General features: G+C 40.5%; 1 protein-coding gene and 1 long non-coding RNA gene across 2 annotated transcripts in view; both read left to right on the top strand.

Moving 5' to 3' along the window:
• LOC109936088 (Wnt ligand secretion mediator) overlaps positions 1-25977 on the top strand; it is a 137562-nt gene that overhangs the window by 17585 nt on the left and 94000 nt on the right. The gene's annotated exons all lie outside the window — the stretch shown is intronic.
• On the top strand, positions 6256-12939 carry LOC125484195. Its single transcript, XR_007263036.1, has 3 exons — positions 6256-6438; positions 7401-7497; positions 12871-12939. It is a non-coding gene; the product is annotated as an uncharacterized LOC125484195 (long non-coding RNA).

The following is a 25977-nucleotide window of genomic DNA, read 5'->3' as shown; positions in this document are numbered from 1 at the left end:
TCAACAGGAATAATACTTATCGTCCTTCTTCCTCACTTGATCTAAACTTGCTGCTGTGTGACATGGTCTAAGTGAATGCAGAAGAGTTGAGCCTGCAGCCAGCTTCCAATCAAAAACTTACACAGAATCAGAATAGGGTAGAATGATTATTTAGCAGTGGCAAGTTAATGTCATCTTTCTTTTTAAATAAAGTCCTTATTGTCTGGACTCGCCTTTCAGCCTCATCATCAGCTCAGTAAGTTAGTCACATGGACAACTCAGTAAGATTCGGTGTATTTCTTGAAGTATTCATGAGCGATTTGTGGGCTATTGTTCAAAATGATGAGATCTGGAATCCCATTTGCAGTGAAAATGTATTATTCGTTTTCCCTCTGAGCTCATAAAGATCATTCTGAGACGTTCTGGGGTCTGGACAGAAATGAGAATTCTATCAGTGTTTCATTTTACTCCTGCTGATGTATAGTATATATGATGCAATTGAATGTCATGTCTTCTAATTATTTGAAGAACTCTGGCCACCAAATAGAATTCCACACTCTGGCAATTTATTCTGTGACATTCAAGTGAGCCGGATATTGCCTCTGAAGTATATCAAGTGTTGAGCACTTTAGTATGATTAAATCTGTGAGATTGAAATGTCTTTGTTCAAAATATTGCCTCAGAACAGAATTATCTGGGATAGATTCTGGCCATGGGAGGCAGTGAATATTTATGATGGTGCATGGGTGGTCAATCAAGAAAGCTGCTTTGACTTGGATAGTTTTGAGCTTCTTGTGTGTTAAATGGAGAGTATTCCATCACACTCCTCACTAGTCCCTTTCAGATGGCGAAAGGGCTTTGGGAGTCATATGTTGTATTATTTGCCACAGAAAACCACTGAATGTTAAGGTAATGCTGTTGAATCTCAAAAGATAGTGGTGGTCACAAACCCTGTGGATTACAGGACAAGATTTTGGTGTTGCAAGCTGTGTGACAAAAATGACATCCGTGGAAAGCAGACTGATTCAACAGCTGCAAGGACCGTTTAGATGTTCATTTTGTTTCTTATTGGTGGATATTTCTTAATTGCCTGTTCTCGGGCTGATTTGCTGCTGCAACAACAGCCTGTAAGATGAGATTTTATGACCAATTTCCACCCTATTTTACCATTCCTGGAATGACTCACTACTCACAATATATCCCGAAATTGTCAGACAACCCTGGTGCAGGCAACATCTTTAAAAACTGTTGTGCACCTGAACAAGCACTGTCGGTCTATCGCTGCCCCCCACAGTTCCTGATATTTACTCCAGACATTGGGAAAGCAGTGCCCAATTTTGTGGGCAGGGACCTGGAGGTCCTACTGAATGCAGTGGTGCACAGGTGGGACTTCCTCTTCGTTTCTGCAGTGGAGGCCATGACAGCAGACCATGCCAGACTGGTCCAAGGTTGCCATTTGGGTTAAAGCTGCCCAGTCATCTGGAGGAATGTCTGGCATTGAAGGAAGAAGGTCAATGACATTCTCAGCTCTGCCAGTGTAAGTGCCATCATCTTCTCTCAGATACCTCACATCACTAATTCTATCTCTGCTACTGTACCCACCTCCTATCAAGGCTCATGCTCTACCACTTCCACTCTTTTTCCAACTCATCTCCACCTACCCCAACCTGCAACACCAGATATGTGCAAATTAAATTATATTTGATGCTGGGTTAGTTTAAGAATGAATTTACATCTGTGCAATGTCTTTCATAATCTTACAATATCACAAAGAAGCCAAAGAATTGTTATATTTTGGAGTGCAATCAATTTTGAATGGAAATTGTAACGTGACCAATACACATTTACACATTAAAAATAAGAGCTGGAGTTGGCCATTCAACTTTTTGAATATGCTCTGCCATTCAAAATGATCATGGATGATCAACAATTCAGTATCCTATTCTGGCTTTCTCCCCATAGCCATTAGCTCCAACAATTATATCTAACTCCTTGATGAAAATGTTGAATTTTTTTGGTCGCAACCACTTTCTGTGGCAGAGAATGGTACAGGCTCACCATAGAGTCATAGATAGAGTCATAGAGCTGTACAGCATGGAAACAGACCCTTCAGTCCGACTCGTCCATGCCGACCAGATATCCAATATAAATCTAGTCACATTTGCCAGCATTTGGTCCATGTCCCTCTAAACCCTTCCTATTCATTTAACCCATCTGGGTGCCTTTTAAATGTTGTAATTGTACCAGCTTCCACCACTTCTTCTGGCAGCTCATTCCATACATGCATCACCCTCTGCATGAAAATGTAGCCCCTTAGGTCCCTTTTAAATCTTTCCTTTCTCACCTTAAACCTATGCCCTTTGGTTTTGGACTTTCCCACCTGGGGAAAATACCTTGACCATTCTTCCTATCCATGCCCCTCATGATTTTATAAACTTCAATAAGGTCACCCCTCAGCCTCTGATGCTCCAGGGAAAATAGCCCCAGCCTATTCAGCCTCTGATCAAACCCTCCAAACCTGGCAACATCCTTATAAATCTTTTCTGAACCCTTTCAAGTTTAACAACATCTTTTCTATAGCAGGGAGACCAGAATTGAAAGCAGTATTCCAGAAGTGGCCTAACCAATGTCCTGTACAGCTGCAACATGATGAAGTGAAGAAATTTCTCTTCATCTCAATCCTAAATGCCTATCCTTATCCTTAGTCTGTGACCCCTGGTCTGGTTTCTCTGGTCATCAGGAACATCTTTCCTGCATTTGCCCTGTCTAATCCTCTTAGAATTTTATAGGTTTCTAGGAGATTTCCCCTCATTCTTCTAAACTCCTGTGAAGATGTTCCTAACTGATCCATGTCCTGCAAAAATGATCAGTGACACCATGTGTATATATACACACATACACACATGTATATATATATAAAATATATAAAGGTAGATATATACAAAGGCATGTACATTTATTGGCTCTGGTTGCAAATTTTATTCATTTCTTATGTCGTTTACAGTTAACTGAGAAAAGACAGGTATCTTAGAAATATGGGGCGGGGGGTAGAATATACCCAGGTGTTTACAGTGATTCCAGGTGCTAGCACTGTGTTTCAGAGATAGCAGCCAGGGAGAAGGCTCTGAACTTTTAATTCCAGCTGCAGAGCTATAAAATGAGCCAGATGAATAAAGTGACAAGCATATCAAACAAACACATTAAAAATGTCAAATATAGCAATTTTTTTCACACCTATACGTGATTGCTCCTTTAGGCCTTTCTCTGTCGTAAACAATTGCATTGTCCCTGTTTCTGCCATAAAATTGGTCAGTCTGTGGTCTGGAAATGAAAAGTGTCACAGACTTTGATATTAATGCAATAAATAAATATAGCATAATATTTACAAATCCTAATGACAAAATTTCCAAGTTCAAAAGAGAAAGAAAATTTGAAGGAGGTGTATGAAGGCTGGCTAATCTAATACAGCTTATTTTACACAGAAGTAAAAAAATTCAACCCCGTGATGTAGCTGTTAATTTTTGGATGGAGCATATACAGCCCCCTATTCAGGGTCAGCAACCAGCCCAATATTGATGGAAATAGTGGTAACATTGCTGGATTAGTAGTGTGGAGGTCTAAACTCTGGAAATCCAAGCATGGCATTCTGCTGAAATATAAATTCAATTAATAAACCTAGTTGAAGGTTAGTGCTAGTAACGGTGACTATGAAACTATTGTTACTTGTTGTAACCCATTTGGTTCACTAATGTCTTCAGCAGAAAAATCTGCCATGTAGCTGCAGGTCATAAGAATGTGGTTCACCCTTAACTTCCTTTTGAAATAGCCTCGCCAGTCATTCAATTGAAGGCAATTCAATGGACACGAAATGCTTGCCTTGATGGTAATGTTTATGTTGCATAAAATAATAGGTGATATTGAGTGGCACAGAAGCCCCTTATTAGACAGCAAGGTAAGTATAAGAGGGGAGGGATTCAGGATTACAAAGAAAGAAAGTCAGGGCTGAAGTGGTCCATATTATTTTTGTAGGGCCTGAGCTGCTCTGCACTAGCTTCTAAACCTACGATTGAACTAGTTTACAAGGATCAGCTACTCCCTTTCCAATTAGTCCTATACTAAAATGGCAATTAAATACATAAGATCCTAATATACAATGTAAATGCACAGTGATAGTTCCATGTACAACTGATAGTGAACTAGTAATCACCATTAATGGGACCATTAGTCTACCTATCCCACTTTGAGGCCTGTATTGCCCCTTCAAAGTCAATCTTGGCAAATTAAAATTGACTCTTTTGTGCATCTTAAATAGAAGTCTGAATGACCTTTAGGGGGTGCTGTTTGTATTTTTTTATAAAGAGGCATTCTTTCATTCATCTATATTAGCAAGGTTTCAAACTGAATACATTCTTAGCAATCTTTTATTATTTCTTTCATCCAGTGTTCTCCCTGTATGTCTTTTTTTATGAACAGTTCATGGGTGTTCCCAAACCTCTAATAGGATTACTACATACTTTATGTAGATGTACATCATTAAACATTGGATTATCAGTGTCCTTAATCCTGTATTATAAGTGATATCAAAACACACACTTTCAATAGGGATCACTACATAGGAAGAGACACTGAGGCCACTTAACTCAACAAAGCCCAAAGTTAAACGGGCTTTATACTACACCACATTCATTTACCAATAAGGTATCTGAAATGTATCTGTTCTGTTTTATACAGTAATTTGACATTATCATAAGTGAGTTCATCTAATGTCTGAATTGACTTTCCAAACCCGTGACCCAACCGCCTAGAAAGACAAGGGCAGGAGGTGGACAGGAACAGCACCAGGTGCAGGTTCCCCTGACAGCCACACGTCATCTTAATTTCCTTAGCATAAATCCTGGAACTCCTTATCAAGTATAAATCTGGGTCACTGAAGCCCAACAGTGTGCAGCCCATAACTTCCACCTTTACACATGGGCAATAAATGCGGGTCTTATCAGTGACATTTATATCACATGAATGAATAAAGTAAAAATTAATAAGTGGCTTCATACAAACTTGGAACCAGTAATGTCATAGGTGTGATTTCCAGGAGTGCTGAGTAATTAATTCCAATCGGTTTGAACACTAAACCATAGCCACATTACTAATGAACCATGGAGAGTAAAACTTGTGATTGCTATCCAGTGACTCCTGCTTGAAAGTCTGAATACCAAGTGAGTAGTCTTAATAATGATGGTGGTCACAGGTGAATTATTCACTGTCTTGGCTTTCACATTGGTGATGGGCTACTGTAACCAGCCCTTCCTGGGGACGTTTCTGTCTGTATGGTATACCAGTAACTATAACCCGCAATAACCATATCTCAGTTTTCACCTCTGGAGCACAGTGAGTCGTGACAACAAATATGATGCCCCAAATGATACAAAAACCCAAAAGAACAATGAGGAATCAAACCAAATTAAATATTTTGTTCCAAAACTTCAATGCAGAAAATTTAATCTCTTTTACCTATACTAGTGTTTTGTGTAGGACAGTCATAATGTCCCTGTCCCTGAGCCAGAAGGTCTGGGTGCAAGTCTTACCTGCTCCAGTAATGTGTAATAACATCTCTGAACAGGCTGATTTGGAAAATAAACTAATGTTGCTCTTTAGAAATTGCTGACTATCACAGGTGTGGCTAGTCTGCAACTGTAGATTTTGTAGAAAACATTTTCATGCACTCACTAATTGGAGTGTTTTTCACTGATCAATTTCAGTGTCTGAATAGGTTGGACTGAGAGATGCTGAATTTTCACTTAAGGCCTGATTATCATTGAGTTGGAGGTCCAATTCTTACCTTCACAATCGTTATATGGCAATTACTGAAAGTAAGGCTTAATGGTAAAATGACAAATGGTGAGAAACAGTGTTCAAAAAGGATTAGTGCCGTGTTCTTTGTTGTTCATAATTTACGTAAATTATTTGGATTTGTGAAACATGAAGTAAAATTTCAAAATTCTGGGTGACATCAAATTGGGGCTGTAGTTAACACCATGTTGAACTACAATTAAAGTAAGGACTTTGTATAGGACCTTGGTTAGCCTAGAATTGAAATACTATGAATGGTTCTGCTGTATATGTTATAAAAAGAACATGGAAGCATTAGAAAAATCAAAAAATACTACTAGAATGATATGAGAATTGAGATGTTATACCTGTTGTATAAGGTAGTTGATAAGAAGTCCAGTCCTGAAGAGGGGTAATACCTGTAACGTTGACTGCTCCTTTCCTCCAGGTGCTGCCTGGCCTGCTATGTTCTTCCAGCCTCCTGTTTGTCAACCTTGGATTCCAGAATCTGCAGTTTTTTTGTTTCTGAGTGGATAAGAAAGCATTAATCCATGAACTAGGCTGAAGCATTGCCCACGCTGATATGAAACACAGCCACTGGGTGGAGCATTGGGTAGTCTTGGGCAGTTACAGGTATGTTTTCTACTAATCATATTATTATCAATACAAGAAACACGTATGTAGATACTAAGATGTAATAAACCTAATTTTACTATCAAGGACAAGAGCCTCTTCTGCCGAGATTTATTTGAGGTTCATCCTTCTCCAGTGCTTGGAAAGCCCTTAGACTAGCACTGGAAGAAGGATTGGAAGTACCATTCTACATAGTATACTCAGACCTTACCATCATGACTACAATACGGTAGCGCAGTGAGAATCTGACACTCAGCACCAAGACAGCAACAGTGAGAAGAATCCAAACAGAAAGGAAATGAGAAAATTCTGCAAAAAAGTGATTTCTATTTTCAGTGCATTCACATTTAAGGAAGGAGCAGCTAGTCAGTAAACAGCTTAAGAGCGCCAGCACAGGTTTGTGGAAACTGGAACAGCTGGTTGCCGCACTCTGAGATGGAAAAGCAGTTAGACGTGGGGAAAAGAGTACTAAAAAAGCCAGTGTGTATTACAGATAGTCATGCGTGGGCAGTAAGGGAGTAGATCTGAGCTGTAGATCTGTAGTCTGGGAGAGAAGCAGACAACATCAGGCTCCATCTGTAAGTTAAGTTCCTAAAGGACAGGGTTAAAAAAAACAGAACTGTAGGGTGCAATGTTGGTCTGGGAAGCTGAAGAAAAAGGGTGATAAGTGGTGCTTAGCATTAAAATGAGCAATACTATTGTTACAAAGAAAATATAACAAGATGCACAGAAAATGTTAAAAATGCAACTGTAATTTTTAATTCAAACTGTCAACATTGGGAGCAAAGTTAAAAGCAGTCATAGGTAAAAGATAAATTTAACCTATATAAACAAATTACAGGCAAGAAATTATGTGAAGGGTGACAAGAGTCAGTCTAATTGTAGATTCTTAATAATGATAATGTCAATAATTTTTTCAGATGAAATTATTTCAAAATGGCATGTTGTGCATCTTTTATCAGGAAAGTAGTGGGTGAGAGGCAAAAATCGTCTCAACAAGACAGGGAAAGGATGTAAATTGTCCATTTTGATGAAATTTACCTAGAAGGAACAAAACAGGTAGAGTTCTCCTTTTTGATTCCTAAAACCAGAAAGGTTGTATTAACACATCCAAGCAAGGTATTTAACAGAATTTACAAGCTTTGAAACATTGAAGAGAATCTTAAAAGCTTTATTTGAGAACGTTGCTACAAAATTTTAAAGTTCTAAATTGTATTCCTGAATACAAAAAGATAAGCTTATTGAACATCAAATTTAAAACAAAATTGAAATCCTACAGCGTAAAATACTTTCACAGTAATAAAATAAATTAAGAAGAAATAAAAAGAAAATTAATATTTCCTAGCAGATTCAACATGGTCTAAAATTGGAATTTGTGGAAAAATAGTTCCCAAGATACAAAATTGCTTCAAAAGTGAATATCAAGAAGGAGACCAAAGTTAATATATACTACTATATTCAGAGCACTTCTGCCCTCAAACCCTCTCCCCCAAACAACACTAAGGATAGAGTCACCCAGTCCTCACATACCATCTAACAATTTCCAAATCCAACGCATTATCCTCCGCCATTTTCACCATCTGCAATCAGAACCCCACTACCAAAGAGATATTTCCTTCCTCACCCGTGTCTGCTTTCCATAGGGACCGCTCACTCCACAACTCCCTCGTCTGCCCCACACTCCCCACTGACCCTTCCACCACACCCGGCACCTTTCCCTGCTAGGAATTTCTACACCTCTGTCCAAGGACCTAAACAATCATTCTAAATCCAACGGATTCACCTGTACATTTTCTAACCTGGTCTATTGCATCCGTTGCTTCCGATCAGGTCTCCTCTACATCGGTGACCAATTCATGGAGCATCTGCACTCTGTATGCTCCAATTAACAACACTTCACAGTTGCCAGCCATTTCACCTCCCCCCTCCCACTCCCTTGGTGACACGTCCATCCTGGGCCTCCTCCACTGTCACAATGAGGCCACATGTAAACTGGAGGAACAACACCTTATATTCCGCCTCGGGAGCTTACAGGCTAATGGCCTCAACATAGAATTCACCAGCTTCAAAATCTCCCCACTCCTGGCCTCATCCCATGTCTAGCCCTCCCTCTCACCCCACCTCCTTGACCTGACACAACCTGTCCTTCTTCCTGCTGACCTATCGTGCCACCCTTCCCATTGACCAATATCTACAACTCTCCACCTGCATCCACCTATCACCATCCCACCTACCTTCCCCAGCCCTTCCCCCTCTCTCTCTTTATGTCTGAGCTCTCTTCCCCCTCCCCAGTGCTGATGAAGAGTCCCGACCTGAAACGTCGACTTTCTTGCTCCTTCGATGCTGTTTGACCTGCTGTGCTCCTCCAGCTCCACATTGTATCGATTCTGACTTCCAGTATCTGCAGTCCTTGCTATCTCCTAGTCACTACTATATTCAGTAGGCTCATTGGCTGATGATTAACTTAAAAAAAACTTAAAAAAAAATACTTTTGAACACATTATAAAAGCTTTCAATAAATCACTCCAACAGGAACAAGTAAGGCTAAATCTTCCTATATATTCGCTGAGTGTCAATTTTGGGGAATTTCGTGGAGGGTTTCCCTTCTTGATCGACGATGACACTCCTTATGCAGTTTTATGCTGTTCATCTCATTAATTCTGTATCTGGGCTCCACAATGTGCTTCACATTGAATCATGCAGTTGCAGTGGTAGAATTACTTGCCACTGCTGGGACCATATGGCATTGAAGTTGCAGGTCCCATATTTAAACCCCAGCTGTACATTAGTACCAATGTTGCAAGCCAGGAATTGCCATTCAGAGTCTATTGCTTGACTGCTATTCTGGAGGAAATGGCTGAGAAAGGAAAGTCAGTAACCCTATTTGTGGATAGAGATCTGGAAGTTGTTTTGGACAGGTTATGGAGAGAAGGGCAGTCCTCTTTCCTCAAGACCACTAAAGGAGGCCCTGGCACCAGACACTGCCAGCCTAGGTAGAGAGAACAACTTGGTTCCAGGTAATGTCCCCATTGAGAAGAAACAACAGCAATGTAGAATAAAGGTCAATCAACTCCTACACTCTGCAAAGGTGTCAGCATCTGTTCTTACTCACTCTAACTATGCCACTGCACATTAATTCCACTAAGGGTAACGGTCTACCCCATTCACAATACATGCAGCATCTTCGTTCAGTGGCTTTCACCCACTTCATCCTAACAAACTACTAAGCCTTCCTGCTCTCTGTGCTTCTTGTTCACTGACTTGGGACACCAAAATACCTTCTCAGTCATTTTCCCCTCTGTAGCCTAGCATGTTGGGTCCAATCCATGCATTTGAATGACCCACTTTCTCTAACCATAGCATGGTCTTGTACTGATAAGCCCCCTAGAAGTGTACTGCACAAACCCCCAGCACTGACTATGGACTGCCCCCTAGACTGACTGGTGAGAACAGACTCCTGGCTGATTCTGTACAGCTCCCTGATTGACTTATCTTGACTGTTTGGAATTGACCTGCAGAACTGACTTTGATCAATCTCCTGGACTGAGAACAGAAATTGCCCTTGCCCTTGCCCTTGCCCTTGGATGTAATACCGTGTCTGTCCATAGTCCTCCTTTAACCAACTATTAATCTTAGCCTTTCAGACCTAGCCATTTGGTTGAAGTACATGCAGTGTGTTTACTGTGCAAGCTCTGACATTGACATGGCATGGTACCGTATAGCAACATGTCCATTTCTTTGACTGCTCAATGCTGGCAAGCATGACAGGTTGCCCGGCTTTCTGTCTGCGAAGCTAAAGTTTGAGACAAGGCAGAACTGTTGTGATCTTTTAAGATCTGAATCAAGCTGCAATATACTAAAAGGCAAGTCAGACATGCTGTGAGAATCCAAGTAAGGGCAAAGTGTTTGAGCACTGAGAAAGCAAACTAAGAGCCATGAGATGCATCCTGTGCAAATGCATGAGATGGGACTGTGAGCCAGCATACGGAGTGAGCTGGCAGAAACAATGCAATGTAGGCTGTCAGTGAGCTCCAAGGTGCAGTAGTGAAGTGGTGAAGTGTCTTCTGAGGTAGTCTGGCTGGCATATTGCTTCTGCCGACTTTGGTGGATGGAGAGAGGAGCTGGTTACATTCCACAGAGCCTACCATCAAATGTTGGGGAATGATAGCCAACATGGAGTCCTGGGGAGAATACAACAGCGAGCTACAACTCCCAGGTAACCACTCCAACTTTCAGATCAGGAATTGGCAACATCTAGTTTCTCACAAGTACCTGGAAGAATTGCAAACTGCATACAAATGAAGTAAGATTAGCTGCTAATGAATGCAGATAGGCTCCTCGCCACTTCTCATCCATCCATTGAAACCTTAAGGGGAAGTTAGACTTATTTTCAACATCACAAATCTCATTTCTTCATTCTCCCAAATTTTCAACATTGCCCATGCCGCTCAATGGCTGGGAAGATCCACCAGTAGAATTCTTGAATGGGCAAAATGGAACAGGAGAGTTTAATGTTCAGGAATCTACAGACAAGTTCAATGATGACCTCTATGATTTGTTGAAACTTGTGAATATGGAGTCTTTCATTCAAAATTCAGAGGAGGCAGAATTGTTGTAGGAATTTCTGCTCGGTCCTTATCAGAGCTTTTATATTCCAGGCAGATTTAATTTTGGAAAAGCTATCTAAATCATCTTGGTTGTGAAAGCAGGAAATATCACAAACTCTAAGAGGAGAAGGACACAGAAACAAATGAATTAGGAGCAGGAGTTGGCCCTTCAACCTGGTCTAACCTTTTAATAAGGTCTTTGTTCAGATCATGATCTGATTGTAACCTCTACTTCATATTACCTCTTACCTTGATATCCTTTAACTCACGTTCTAACCAAAAGGTTATCCCTCCTACCTTAAAAGCATCCAAAGACTCTTCTTCACTGCCTTTTGAGGAAGAGAGTTCCAAAGACTCGTGACCATCTAAAAGAAAATAAATGCTTGTCATTTCTGTCTTAAGTGGGCTACCCTTTACATTTATTCATGATCTCTCATCCTAGTCTCTCCCACAAAAGCAATCATTCTTTCCACATTCACAGTGTCAAAATCCCTCAGGATTGTACTTGTTTCAATTAAATTGGCTCTTACTTTTCTAAACTCCAGCATCTACAAGCCTAGTCTATCCAACTTTTCTTCATAAGATAACCCGCCCATTCTAGGTATCCATCTGGGAAACTTCATACTGCAGATGATACTCCGTATTTAATCTCAACAGGGCTCTGTATAACAGAAACAATAAACAATACCGTTCCCTTAGCTTTCGTAATTACAGCAAAGTAAATTCTTGAGATTCATGCACTAGAATACCCAGATCCCTGTACATCTAACAGTTCTGCAATCTTTCACCATTTAGATTAAATTCATCTTTTTTTATTCTGCCTGCTAAAATTGATAATTTCACATTTCTCCATTATATTCCATTCCCAGATCTTTGCTCACTCACGTAAATCTATCTGTAACCCTTTGTAGCCTCCTTATATCCTCTTCACAACATAATTTTCTACCTATATTAATGTCATCAGCATTATTTAGCAACCATACCCTCAGTCCCTTCATCCAATTTATTTATGTAAATTGTAAAAAAAATTGAGACCCCAACATTGATACCTGTGACACGCCATTCATTGCATCTTGAGAAAAAAAATTGCCTATTCTGTTTCCTGTTAGCTAACCAAGTTTGCATTCATGACAATAATGTTATACCCTAAACCATGAGAGATTGAAGAGAATTTTGAGATGGACATGAGGATTATTTTTCAGTCAGAGTTTGTGCAGCTTCGGAATGCTGTCTTAGAAAGTGAGGCCATCAAATTTTTTAAGGGAGTTGAAGATAGACTAGAGTCATAGAGTTGTACAGCATGGAAACAGACCCTTTGATCCAACTCGTCCATGCCAACCAGATATCCTAAATTAATCTATTTACCAGCATTTGGCCTGTAAAATTCCTTTAAACCCTTCCTATTCATATACCCATCCAGATGCCTTTTAAACGTTGTAGTTGTACCAGCCTCCCCGACTTCCTCTGGCAGCTCATTCCATACATGCACCACCCTCTGCCTGAGAAAGCTGTCCATTGGGTCCCTTTTATATCTTTCCTCTCTCACCTTAAAACTATGTCCTTTAGTTTTGAACTCCCCTACCCTGGGAAAAAGACTTGGCTATTCACCCTGTCCATGCCCCTCATGTTTTTATAAGGTCACCGCTCAACCTCCGATGCTTCTTGTTAGGCAAAGAAATCAAAGGTTATCGGATGTAGATGGGTATGTGGAATTTAAAAACTTACAAGGCAGCCATGATCTAATTTAATGATGGAACAAGCTCAAGGGACCAAATGGCCCATTTCTGTTCCTGATTTGTATGTTTGCATGTTCATGTTACCATAGATGAGCCTCTACTCTTCATTCTTTGATCTGGCTTCCATGCACATCTCCCAAGGAAAAGAACATCAAAACAGGTAATAAGAAAATGCAAACACAAAATGAAGCTGCATTTCATAGTATTGCCAACAGTTTGCAGTAGGATTGATTTGACCATCGGTATTATATTGTATGGACGCCAAAGTTGGAGGGATTTTTTTTTGATGTTTTTCAACAAATTAAACTGACTTTTTAAATACTTTCTGTGCAGACGTAGTTCGGTGACTAAACTCAGCAGAAATTGATAACTTTTTAGCATAAAAAACATGATGAAATATTGATGAATCTTGACTTCAAGCTTGCTGTGCTGTATGCAGTTGTCAGAAACTACACATCAATTTTTTGTTAGATAATGGATCAAGGCATTAAACTGACATCATCTCTCTACTAACGGGCACGTGGGACCAACTTCTTCAAATGAGAGCTGACAGCTCATTTCTCTCAGTGAATGGCTGTTCCGTTAGTTGCCTTACTGCTGGTTTAGCTGCATTGGTTTCACTTTTCTCCAACAGACTTTGAATTCTCAAGAACTTGTTTATCCCTGTAATATTTTGTCTTTCTTATAATGGTATATAGTTGTAAGGGTGTCAATTGTCATTCTGGTAATCACTCAAAAATCCATTCTATATGTATGAGTCTGGCATTGTCATTCTTGAGAAGAGAGTCACCACTCCGTGAGCGAAGGATCTTTCCTCTTTAGATGGCCCTAGTAGCTACAAAAAAAATTTTATGTCATGATGGTCAGTGTGTTGTTGGATCTCGGAGATAGCAAGAACCGCAGATGCTGGAGTCAGAGTCGATACAGTGTGGAGTTGGAGAAACACAGCAAGTCAGGTAGGAGAGTCGATGTTTCAGGCCTACACCTTTCATCAGGACTGCTCTCGACTCTCCTACTCTTCTGATGCTGACCTGCTGCGTTCATCCAGCTCTACACTGTACCCATGTTGTTAGATCTTTAAATTTCTCTTCCCACCACCAGTTTTTTTTACTAAAGTGAGGAGTGATTAAAGCAAAAGTAGACAGGAAACAGCTACTTGCAGGTCAGTCAATGTTAGAGCATTGGGATGTATTCGAAGAGGAGATTCAAGGGGTCAAAGCAAAGAGAAAGGTTGGGACAGCCAAATCTAAAGTGCCCCAGATGTCAAGCAGCTTACAGTATATATTAAGGCAGAAAAGGAATGCTTATGTCGACACCAAGAACTCAATACTATCAAAAGCCTGGAGGAGTATAGAAAGTGCAGGACATCTAAAAGTTAATGAGGAAAGTAGAGGGAGAGGGCAGGAAAGAATATTGGCAAAAAATTAAAAGAAAGCAGAACCCAAAGATCAATTCTTTATTCTTAAGAATAAGTTCGTAAGCGAGGAAAGAGATGGACTCATAAAAGATTTTTAAAAAGGTATCCCATGTGTAGAGTCAGAAGATGTGGGCATGGTCATTAATGAATACGTTGTGTTCAAAAAGAAGGTGACAATGAAGGCATTGGAGTTAAGGAGGAGGAGTGTGAGATATTGCATTTGATAAACAAAGGGAGAGAGGAAATATTCAGGGGTAAGTATCCTTGAAAGGGAATAAATCATTGGGGTTGATTGAAGCACACTGTTAAAAGAAGGCAGGGAGAAAATAGAGATGTTGCGACCATCATTTTCCAACCCACACTGGATACAGATGGGTGCCAGAGGACTGGAGGACTGCTAGCAACAAATACCAATAATCGTATGCGTATGTGAATTTTGAAAGCTTTAAAGGTTTGGCAAAGATCTGTAGCTTGGGTTGTGGGTGATGAAGTTGACTTGCTTGCTGAGCTGCTCAGACGTTTTGTCACCGTGATAGGTGACATCATCAGTGGAGCCTCCGATGAAGCGATGTTATTCTACTCTTCTTGAAATTTATACTGTTTGGTCCGCTATGGTGAGGACTATCATTTCTGGTTTTGATCTGTATGGGTTTGTATATGGAGTCCAATTCAATGTTTGTTGATTGCATTACGGGTGGAAAACCATGGCCCTAGGAATTCCCGTGCATATCTATGTTTGGCTTGGGCTACTATGGTTACCTTGTCCCAGTTAAACTGATGGCCTTTATTGTCTGCATGTACTGATATTAAGGAGAGTTCCTTCCAAAGGAAACTAGCCATCAGAATACATGAGCATCAACTAGCAGCAAAACAGCATGACGAACTGTCCTTAATATTGGTACATTCAGGATTATGAGACACATAGATAGGATGGATAGGAGGGCACTTTTCCATTAGTAGAGGGGTCAATTGATTTAAAGTTAGAGTTTGAAGGCTAAGAGGAGAATAGAGGAGATTTTTTTCAACTGGAGGATGGTGGGAGTCTGGAAGTCACTGCCTGAAAAAGTGATTGAATCAGAAATCTTGTAACATTTCAAGTAGTACTTATATATTCACTTGTGTTACCATAGCCAAGAGCTGGAAAATTGGAATAGTATAGTCAGATCTTTCTTGACCAGTGTAGAACCCACTCTATTCCCTCTGCAGCCTGATTCCATTCCATCTTAGATGTGGCACCTCCCTGCCACAGGCCTGACCCCTTCCCAAATCAGTAACCCTCTTCCCCTGCTAGCCTGATAGCTCCTGGTAAACGATCAACCCCTCCCTCCCCACTGCCAGCCTGACCACACTACCCACCACGCCTGTTGCTGGCCTGACTCCCCTGAACCCAATACACCCCCTACCTCTACTCCACTCTGCTCCTCCCTTCCCCTCCCCTCACCACTGTCCTCTAGCTGCTCTCTTAACTCATCTTCTGAGATACCTGGCTCCTGCCCAGCATTGTCAAGTGTGAGACAGTATATGTGTGGAAGTGGTTAGGTAAATATTTTTGTAGCTTTAGGGAGGAAGGAGAACATTGATGGAGAATAATGTTGGGTTCAGAGAATATGATGACGCAACATTGCACGAGGTACGGGATGTGTGGTTGCAATGAATGCCTATGGGTCTGGAACATGCCTGTCTTTAGACACTTAAGTTCACTTCACTTGATATAAACAAATGGCTGAAGATATTGGATACAAGGACTATGGACTCTGACAGCATCCTGGCTGTAGTATGGAAGACCTGTGCTCCAAAAATAACTATGTCCTTAGCCAAGTTGTACAGCTGCAATGCAGACATTTACCTGACAGTGTGGAAAATTACCTAGTTATGTCCATTCCACAAAAATCAGAATAAATCCAATTCAATTAATTATCATCTAATCAGTTTACTCTCAATCATCAGTAAAGTGATGAGGAAGTCATTGACAGTGTTATCAAATGATACCTAATCAGTAATAAACTGCTGACTCATTCTCAGTTTGGGTTCTGCCTTTGTTCAAATACGGACAAAAGAGCTGCTGCCTTCCATTTTGTTTGGCCTTTACATGACACCAATTCTCCAACAGATTGTAATAGTTAATGCTCTCTGAGAAGCCTGCCAGTTGTAAAAAGCCTCACTTTCTTAATCTCGCGCAATGGGGGAAGTGGGCAAGAACAATCGACATCATGGACAAATCAAAAGATGGCTGCTAGTTTTTCACAACAGTGACTGCATTTTAAAATAAATCATGGGCAATGACGTGCTTTTGATACATCATGGGAATGCGGTAGACACCGTATAAATACAAATTCCTTGTGTTTTTAGTGTTCCATAAATTTTAACTGGCAAGTTGAGGTGGAGAATAGACAAGTGGGCCATAATAGGGGCATGGTGCATGGGTAATACGGCGAGAATGGGACAGTAGTGTAAAAAAACACATTAGGTTGCATGTGGAGATACCCTTCTTGCAAGTCACCAAAATGACACTCAGCCGATTTCGGGAAGGATTCAGCCCAAAACGATTAAACCTTAGGTTTATTGCATTATTTTCTATTTGAGAGATGGAAGAATGAGCAATGGGATTTGATGCAAAACAGAAAAGGGAGAGCAGAGTTTAAAGGAGCTGAAATTTATAGAACCTACAGCACCTTTAGATGCTTCAATTCACTTCACATGACATTGACAAATGACTGAAGGCGGTGGATACACAAGGACTATGGGCTCCAGTAGCGTCCTGACCCTAGTATGAAAGACTTGTGCTCCAAAAATAGCTATACCCAAAACTAGCTACAGCAAAACATCTCAAGGTGCTTCACAGGAGCATTAACAAATAAAATTTGACACCAAGTGATATAAGGAGATACCAGGACAGGTGACTAAAGTCTTGAAGAAAGAAGAATGTTTTAAGTAGTGTCTTACATAGACATTAAGCCTGGGAGGCTGACAAGGAGTGAATTGGAGCAACTGTGTGTTTCATTTCAGCCTTTTCAGGTCAGTATTTGTCCTTTTCAAAATCATTTTCAATTCATGAAAGTTCTCGTGTATTGAACCAGATGATTGGAGTTGAATATTGATCATCCAATTTTACTATGATCGTAACAGACAGCAGATGCAGAGAACCATGATGTAACCAGGGATGATGATAAAGGCATTTGGGATGTTGTGGATAAAGTATGATTGTATGAAACTATTGCATAACAGATCCTTCAGACTGTTCTCCCAACCTGAATACAAGTTATCAGGTATTAATGAGGACAACTTTGTAGATTGACCGAGCTGACTTTTCTTATGTCTTATGTGACATCTGTATAGCTCAAATTGTTTACAGCTTGCTAGTCCACATCTGAGGGCATTAACAGTCAACCTCATAGCATAGACACATGCCAGCTAGATCAGGTAGAGGTGGCTTTCTCTGAAGAAATGAGTGAACTGTATTTTAAACCACTACCATCTCACAAATTCTTGGTATTATTAGTTTCAAATTCACTACTTGATGGAATTTAAAGTTGAGCCCAGTAATGATCAGAGACCTGCCTATATCATAAATAGTTCACACTGTACCAGCAATATTCAGTTGTTCAACTGATCGGTGGTTGATTAATCATATTTGTTGAGACTTTGGAATCTGGTGTGTCACCTCTGCAGATGTCTGAGACTTAAAACACAATACCCTTTTTACAAATAGTAGGCAATTATCTTACAAAATAAATGAGTCCCTTTAATTAAATGGTAAATATTAAAATTGTGATGGACTAATTTATCATTGTAACTTGGATTACTGAACATGAGTCAGGAGTTAAGTTTATTAAGTGTGTCGAACAACCGGGTGACTAATATATGACTGTAGCTGGCCTGATGTTAACTTCAATGTGCTGCTCTTTCATACAGACATAAAAAAATCCAATATTCACTTCTGTAGCATATAGGTTAAGTAGTCTTAACTGGTTGCTTGTACGAGTGTTGCAATCAAAATTGATTCAGGCTTAGGGATGAGTAAGATAACCAGATACAGGTTCCTGCTTTAGCATCAATGATTGTGAACCATGGTCAAATAGTCTGTCAAAGTTCACATGAAGAACCCATGGGAAATACAAAATGCAATATGAATCAGTACCTTAGTAGCAGTGCAAATGGCTGAACAAGATAACATTATCTGGCAGTTCAGTAAAATTCTGGCTGTTATTGAAGCGCTTAATCTATTTATTACTTGAATACATTTTGCCTCCTATACATTCTTAGTATATAGGAATGGTATATCATATAATGCACAATGCATTATTCAGCTACTAAAGGGAAGACATTTCCTTTTATTGTCTAATTGCTGTTAAATAAATACTGGATAAAGTCAAAGTTCATGACTTCCTCTTTTTCAAGGAATATTTGTTCATGGTTAGACTTTTGGCTTCTATGTCAATTACACTTTATGAATTACATTCCAAATGAGTGCTTTTGTCTCTTGACACTTTATTTCAATTCAAAATTTGCTGTCATACTTGAAGACAATAAACATGTGCTATCTGTAATGTTTTTAATATGACCTGGTGTAAAATACTATCTGTAGGAATGAAGCATATCAACTTATGTCTGCTGTGAATATATTTTCTTAGCAAGTGTGCAATGCTTATTTGAATTTTAAAAAAGTTCAGGGGCTCTGTGTGCAGTGGTAGTGTCCCTACCTCTGGATCAAGGAGGCCAGGGTTCAAAGTCCCACCTGTTCCAGAGGTGTGTTATCTCTGAACAAGTTGATGAGAAAATGTGTGTTGTTACAATCTTTCTTTTTTTAAATGACTCACAATGAGCTATGATGGAGTAATTCAGTTTTCAAAAAAAAATTATTTAACCTATTTTTCCTAATCAACCTGATCAGAGATGTTGTTACACACCTCTGGAGTAGGTGGGACTTGAACGGGAGTCTCTTAGTCTAGAGGATAGAGACACTACCACTGTATCAGGGTGGCATGGTGGCTCAGTGGTTAGCACTGCTACCTCACAGCACCAGGAACCCAGATTCGATTCCACCCTTAGGTGACTGTCTGTGTGGGGTTTGCACGTTCTCCCCGTGTCTGCATAGGCTTCCTCTGCGTGGTCCGGTTTCCTCATTCAGGCTAAAGATGTGCAGGTTAGGTGGATTGGCCATGCTAAACTGCCCATAGTGTTCAGGGATGTGTAGATTAGTTGGGTTATAGGGGGATGGGTCTGGGTGGGATGTCTGAGGGTCGGTGTGGACTTGTTGGGCTGAAGGGCCTGTTTCCACACTGTAGGGATTCTATGATCTAAGAGAGCCCTAGTTACAATTTTCTTAGCTAGCTGTCACTGTTGAGATGCTGGAATAAGTTCAAGAAGGATATATCCAAAGAAACAATGTAATTAATGGGATTTGCCTTCCCTTGCTTCCAATGTTTCCTACTGCTGTGATGAAGTGACTGTTGTTGAGGTATTATTCCTATAATTACTAATAATGCTTTGGTCTTTTGTCCAAATAATAATCCTTTCATGCCTGAGCCTAAATAATGAATATTGGTCTGCTTATCCGTGGAAAGATGTTCTTGCTATAGAAGGGGTGCGGCAAAGGTTTACCAAATTGGTACCTGAGATGGCAGGACTGATGTATGAGGAGAGATTGAGTCTGTTAGGATTGTATTCACTGGAGTTTGGAAGAATGAGAGCAGAATCTCACAGAAACCTATAAAGTTCCAACAGGACTAGACAGGTTAGATGCAGGAAGGATGTTCCCGATGGTGGGGAGTCCAGAACCAGGGGGTCATAGTTTAAGCATAAGGGGTAAACCTTTTGGTCTGAGATGAGGAGAAATTTCTTCACCCTGAGTGTGGTGAACCTGTAGAATTCAGCACCGCAGAAAGTGATTCAGGCCAGAACATTATATGTTTACAGCAGGAGGTAGATTTAGCTTTTGTGGCTAATAGAATCAAGAGATATGGGGGTACAGTGGGATAAGGATATTGAGTTTGATGATCAGCCATGAGTATATTGAATGGTGGAGCAGGCTTGAGAGGTCGAATGGCCTACTCTTGCTCCTTTCTTGTCATGTTTTTACATCATTGAAACATCCTAACCTAATCCTAGGAGATAGCAAGAACTAGAGTCAGAGATAACACAGTGTGGAGCTGGAGAAACACAGCAGGCTATGCTGCCTGGCCTGCTGTGTTCCTCCAAACTAATCCTAGCCTGATTATGCTCTCTGCTGATGATCATAAACGTACAAACCTTCAACAGTAATGACTAGATCACAGTCAGCAGCAAGAAACCTGGCAGAATTTTTTTTCCCTGGGCTAGTGAGCTGACTTCCACTTGCTTACTTTCTAAAATCAGCTGCTTCCACACAGAGCAGGTACCACAAATTTTCTCACTCTGCGTATCTCAGCTTCAAAAGACTTCGGCTTCTAAAGTTGTAAGAATTTCAATTTGTATCAGTAGTTCACATTTTTTAAGAATTCTCAGAATGCTCAGTTATGATTTTGATAGTGCATATGATGCACTCAAGTCATTTCCACCCATTTATTGTGGAACCAGAAAGAATTAATCTCTAATGATTACAAGAACTGCCGATAATCTATCATTGGAAGAAAGAAGAATCCTTAAGTAATGAATGATTGGTTTTAATAAGTTGATTTATTTATAAGTTTCAAAAGGGCACAGCAGTGTCTGCCCACTAAAAACTGTTTGTTGTCGTGTGGATGTTAAATGTTTTTAAGTACCATGTGCCCTTAAGGGTTTTGTGGACATCTGTAAAATCACCCTCAGCAAATCTGTGAGTACCAAAATGCAATTAACTTACACACAGCAGGAAAACTGACATTATCAAGTGAATGTTGTTCAAGAGGTTTTCTTTCTCTCTCAGCACTCCCCTGCACGATTACTATCTCCACCCCCTACCATCCCTCATAGCTGGTGCCAAGAGATATTGCCACATGAAAGCATCGCTGTCAGCATCAATCACTATTAGTTGCATGACTACATTCCAGATGCTCAATGGCCTAATTTAGTTACTTTGCTGCTGGAAGCAACTTCCCTGTTTAGTTACAATTCTGGATGGCTCTTCTGGGGTTAAACCCAAATGAACACACAAATTATTTTGCAAGTTGTGTCCCAAAGTCATGGCATAAAAATAGAAGCATAATCATGGATGGACTATTGCGCATGTATAAAACAAACAGCTACTACCCATTTGGATAGATCACCACTGCTATTCTCTTTCTGTAGTGATGAGCAATATTTACGGGGTAAATGGACCTTTAGTCATACACAGATAGCTGAATAAAGTTCCAAATTAGAGAGGCAAAAAAATCCTGACAATTAATATAAAAGGAAGTCCAAAAGACTTCTATAGGCATATAAATAGTAAAACAGTCTTTCACCTTCCTAGTCCCCTTGCCACCTTACACCCTGCATGCATCCTATTTACTTGGCACTCTACACATCTCACACCCTACCTCTAACCCACCTGGCACTCTGTTACCCACCTGGCCCCTTATACTTACTTTGCTCTAAACTCACATTTAGCTTGTGTACTCACCTTTAGTCAGCAGGCATCAAATGATCCTGGACCTTTAATATTCAGAAGATGGCAGCTGACAGGTGAGAAAGGCCTTCCCCTGACAGTCCTGTATAATGATGCAAATATCAGAATGGAGGACATATGACTCCATACTTCTGAAGAAGCTCCAAGCAGAATCTCCTGTCAGAAATACAGAGTTATTTTGTGGCAATAAAAAAAGGATTAGAGTGGCAAGCTCTAGAGATTAGAGTAACAAGTGAGATTGTTACTCCTCAGAAAATCCAGGTCAATAATTCAAGACAAATTGGCAATCACTTGGGCAAATATGGATTTATTAAGGAACATTAGCATGGATTGTTAAGGCAAAAGAAAGTTGTGTTTAACTAATTTGCTTTAGTTTTTTGATAGATAACATCATGTTGATGAGGGCATTGTGATTGATGTGGTGTATATGGACTTCCAAGAGGCTTTTGATAAAATGACATACAACTTTCGCATTGGCAAATTTACAGCTAATGGAATAAAAGGGATGATTTTGGAATGGATCCAAAATTTATTGCATGAAAGAAAGCCAAGTAGTGATGAAAAGTTGTTTTTGAACCAGAGGAAAATTCTCCACTATTCAAACTCCTGCTTTTCCTCATTATATATGACCTAGACCTCACTGTACAGAGCATGACTTCGAAATTTTCCAAAGACACAAAACTTGAAAATACTGTGACTGTTAGCAGGAAAGTGATAAATTTCAAGAGGATGCAAACAGATGGGTAGAATGGATGGACAAGTGCCAGGTGAAATTTAATACAAAAAATTGATTTATTTAAGTAGAGAAAGGGAGGAGAACCAGTAAAAATCAACGGTACATTTCTAAAGGGGATATAGGAGCAGAGCACCCTGAGTTACATGTGCATAAATCATTGAAAGTAGGTCAGCTTGAAAAAGCATCTAATGAAGTATAACGCATCTTGTGTTTTATATTAAGGGTATAGAGTACAAGAGCAACAAAGTTAGGATAAAATGCTGGTTTTCCAACAACTGGAGTATTGTGCACAGACTAAGCATAACACTTTCAGAAGCATGTGAAAGTTGTAGAGAGGGTAAAGTATAGATTCACTATGGTTCTAGGGATAAGTAGCATCAGTTATGTGGATAGACTGTAGCAGTAGGGGCTGTTCTCCCTGCAGAAGAGAAGATTAAATCGATATTCGATAGAGGTGTTCAAAATCCAGAGTGACTGGGCAGAATAGGTAGGAAGGAAGGAACTGTTGGTGGAACAATCAAGAACCAAAGAGGACAGCTTTAAGGAGATTGACAAAAACAGCAATGGTGATGGAGACCTGATTGAAATGGGCAGCAGTGACAGGAGATGAAAACTGGTGACAGAGTCCCTTCAACCTCTTTCTTCTTAACACAGTTGAAGTTTAATGTCGCAGGAAAACAGATAGTATAGGCAAGTGTTTCTTCAAATCAGAAGCTGTATAAACGTTGAATAGTACAGTCAGGAATTTCACTTTTAAAATGTAAATTAATTAATTAGATGTGTTGTAGCTTTGGTCCATAGAGTAGAATCTGTACAGTGTGGAAGCAGGCCCTTTGGCTTATCGAGTTCGCTCCAACCCTCTGCACACCAGACTCACCCTCCTACCCTATCCCTGTAACCCTGCACTTCCTGTGGTTAATCTACCTAGCCAGCACATCCCTGAACACTAGGGGCAATTTAGGATGGCTAATCCTCCTAACCTGCACATCTTTGGACCATGAGAGGAAACTGGAGCACCCAGAGGAAACCCACACAGACACGGGGAGAATGTGCAAACTCCACACAGGCAGTCACCTGAGGGTAGAATTGAACCTGGGTCTCTGGCACTGTGAGGCAGCAGTGCTAGCCACTGAACCACCGTGATACCTCTAGAAGTGACGGCTCATCCAGAATAGGAGTTGGTGGACACTGGTGCAATCCATGGTGACCACCTGTGCAGCAAGTGTTAGCTGCAGACTTTGCGATATATCAGGGTTGGAGAGAGAGTAACCTGGAAATTGTGTTTCAGAAGGCATTCGTAACTCTTATATTAATGACATCAAATTCAATCCGTGGTCAGGAACAGGAGGGTGTGACTACAAGTAATGCGAGTATGGGGATCCAGAATTTACCCTGGGAGGATTCTAAGCAAGTGCCCTTGTCTAAAGGTACTGTGTCCTTGCTGCCGGTGTAGGCGAGGGCACAGATTGCAGGGAGGCTGAGGAAAATGACCACACTAAATTATAGTCCAGAGCACCTTTGAAGTGGTGGAAGAACAGAGAACTGCAGTAGTAATTGGGATAACATTGAAGAAAAGGTACTGTGAAAACCTCCCATGATCAATCTCCCTGGGATCAGTGAATCTCCCTGATTAGAGGTCCCTGGTCTATAATTCAAAGCCTCATGTGCTCTCACTGACCTGCCAGGGTTTTAATCGCTTGTCATGTTTTAATCCTGATCTCTGTATCTCACAATTGCCTCAAACCACCCTGTAATCTCCCCGCAAAATCTCAATTTGTCAAGCTCACTCAAGCAGTTCAAACATGGCAGTGGGTTTCTTAATTGACATTACATCCACCATTTGGTAAATTATCACAGGCAATTATGTGCTTCTCACCTCATTATCTATGCAAACAGGAGGTTGTGCAAATGACTCAACAAGACCCATGAGGTGACTGTGCAGGACATTCTCACCCCTGGCATAGTTTGTTTCTGGTATCTCATTTAAAGGCCAGCTGGACATCACTTCACTCACTGAAAGCCAACAGTTTCTACTTAACCTCTGATGGTCTCACACAACACGATTGAAATTGCAATCCCTATAGTGTGGAAGCAGGCCATACGGCCCATCAAGTCCACTTCAACCCTCCAAAAAGCATCCCACCCAAACCCACCCACTACCCTATAACCCTACATTTCTACATCCCTGGACACTATGGGCAATTTAGCATGGCCAATCCACCTAACCTGCTCATTTTTGGATTGTGGGAAGAAACTGGAGCACCTGAAGGAAATCCACGTAGACTTGGAGAAAATGTGTAACTGAGATTGGAATTGAACCCAGGTGCCTGGCGCTGTGAGGCATCAATGATAACCACTGAGCCAAATTCCACCCATACTGAAGATTAAGGCCCTCGGATGATTGACAATGGTATCAATGTTCAAGTGGCTAGGATGAGTTTATGTTTCCCTCCTGTGTGAATCACTAACTCCCCTTGCCACAAAAGAGATTGGGTTTGTTGGAAATGGGGTTGTCACTTACGGTCTGTGTCCGATCTGCCAATTTCAAAGGTCTTGGAATCTTTCTAACCCTACAAAAATTTAGCCCAGTGTTTATACCCTGAATATTTCCTGTGACAACCAGGTTGACAGTGGATAAAAAAACAAAGCTTGCCGTAAGGAAGAAGGCATGCAACAGTAAGAGGCAGGTCTCTTAAATCAATGTATCTCCGAGTATTTAATAGAAAATAAATGTTCAAACATTTGAATTGCTGAGTTTTCTTAATTGCTTTATTCCTTTGTTCTGCATGTTAAGTATATAATGCTCATAACCCAGATATTAAATTAGAGAACTGATTGCCTGACCATGGGGATCACCAATGCTATCTGCAATCCGATGCAGTAGGGTCACTAAATTTGCACAATTTAAATACACTCCTTACACATTTCCCACATGTGGAATAGATGCTCTATCAATTAGTAGGCACAGAATGAATAGTGTAGCAACTCTAAAGACACCTGCCCTCATGGAGAAGATGCATCAGTTTTACTGGAACAGAACTGACTATTCAGCAAACAAAGCTTTCCTTGGAGAGCAGCACCAAATTGGAATTTCAGCTTTAAAAATATAATTATTTAATAGTGTAAAGTTCTATTGCTGCTGAAGGTCAACAGCTTTCTGCCAGGCATGATAACACCACTGGGTCAACACCGCTTTGGAATTGCAGAACATAAAGTCCATGGAATAACAAGGTATGGAGCTGGATGAACACAACAGGCCAGGCAGCATCAGAGGAGCAGGAAAGCTGACATTTCGGGTCTGGACCCTTCTTCTGAAGAAGGGCTCAGACCCAGAACTTCAGCTTTCCTGTTCCTCTGATGCTGCCTGGCCTGCTGTGTTCATCCAGCTTCACACCTTGTTATCTCAGATTCCAGCATCGGCAGTTCCTACTATCTCTGAATTTAAATCTAGCTCACTCCTGGGGCGGGGGGATTACTCA

This window comes from Rhincodon typus, chromosome 10, assembly GCF_021869965.1.
Source record: "Rhincodon typus isolate 14 chromosome 10, sRhiTyp1.1, whole genome shotgun sequence".
In the NCBI taxonomy this organism is placed as follows: domain Eukaryota; kingdom Metazoa; phylum Chordata; class Chondrichthyes; order Orectolobiformes; family Rhincodontidae; genus Rhincodon; species Rhincodon typus.
This window is presented reverse-complemented; position numbering and strand designations above follow the sequence as displayed.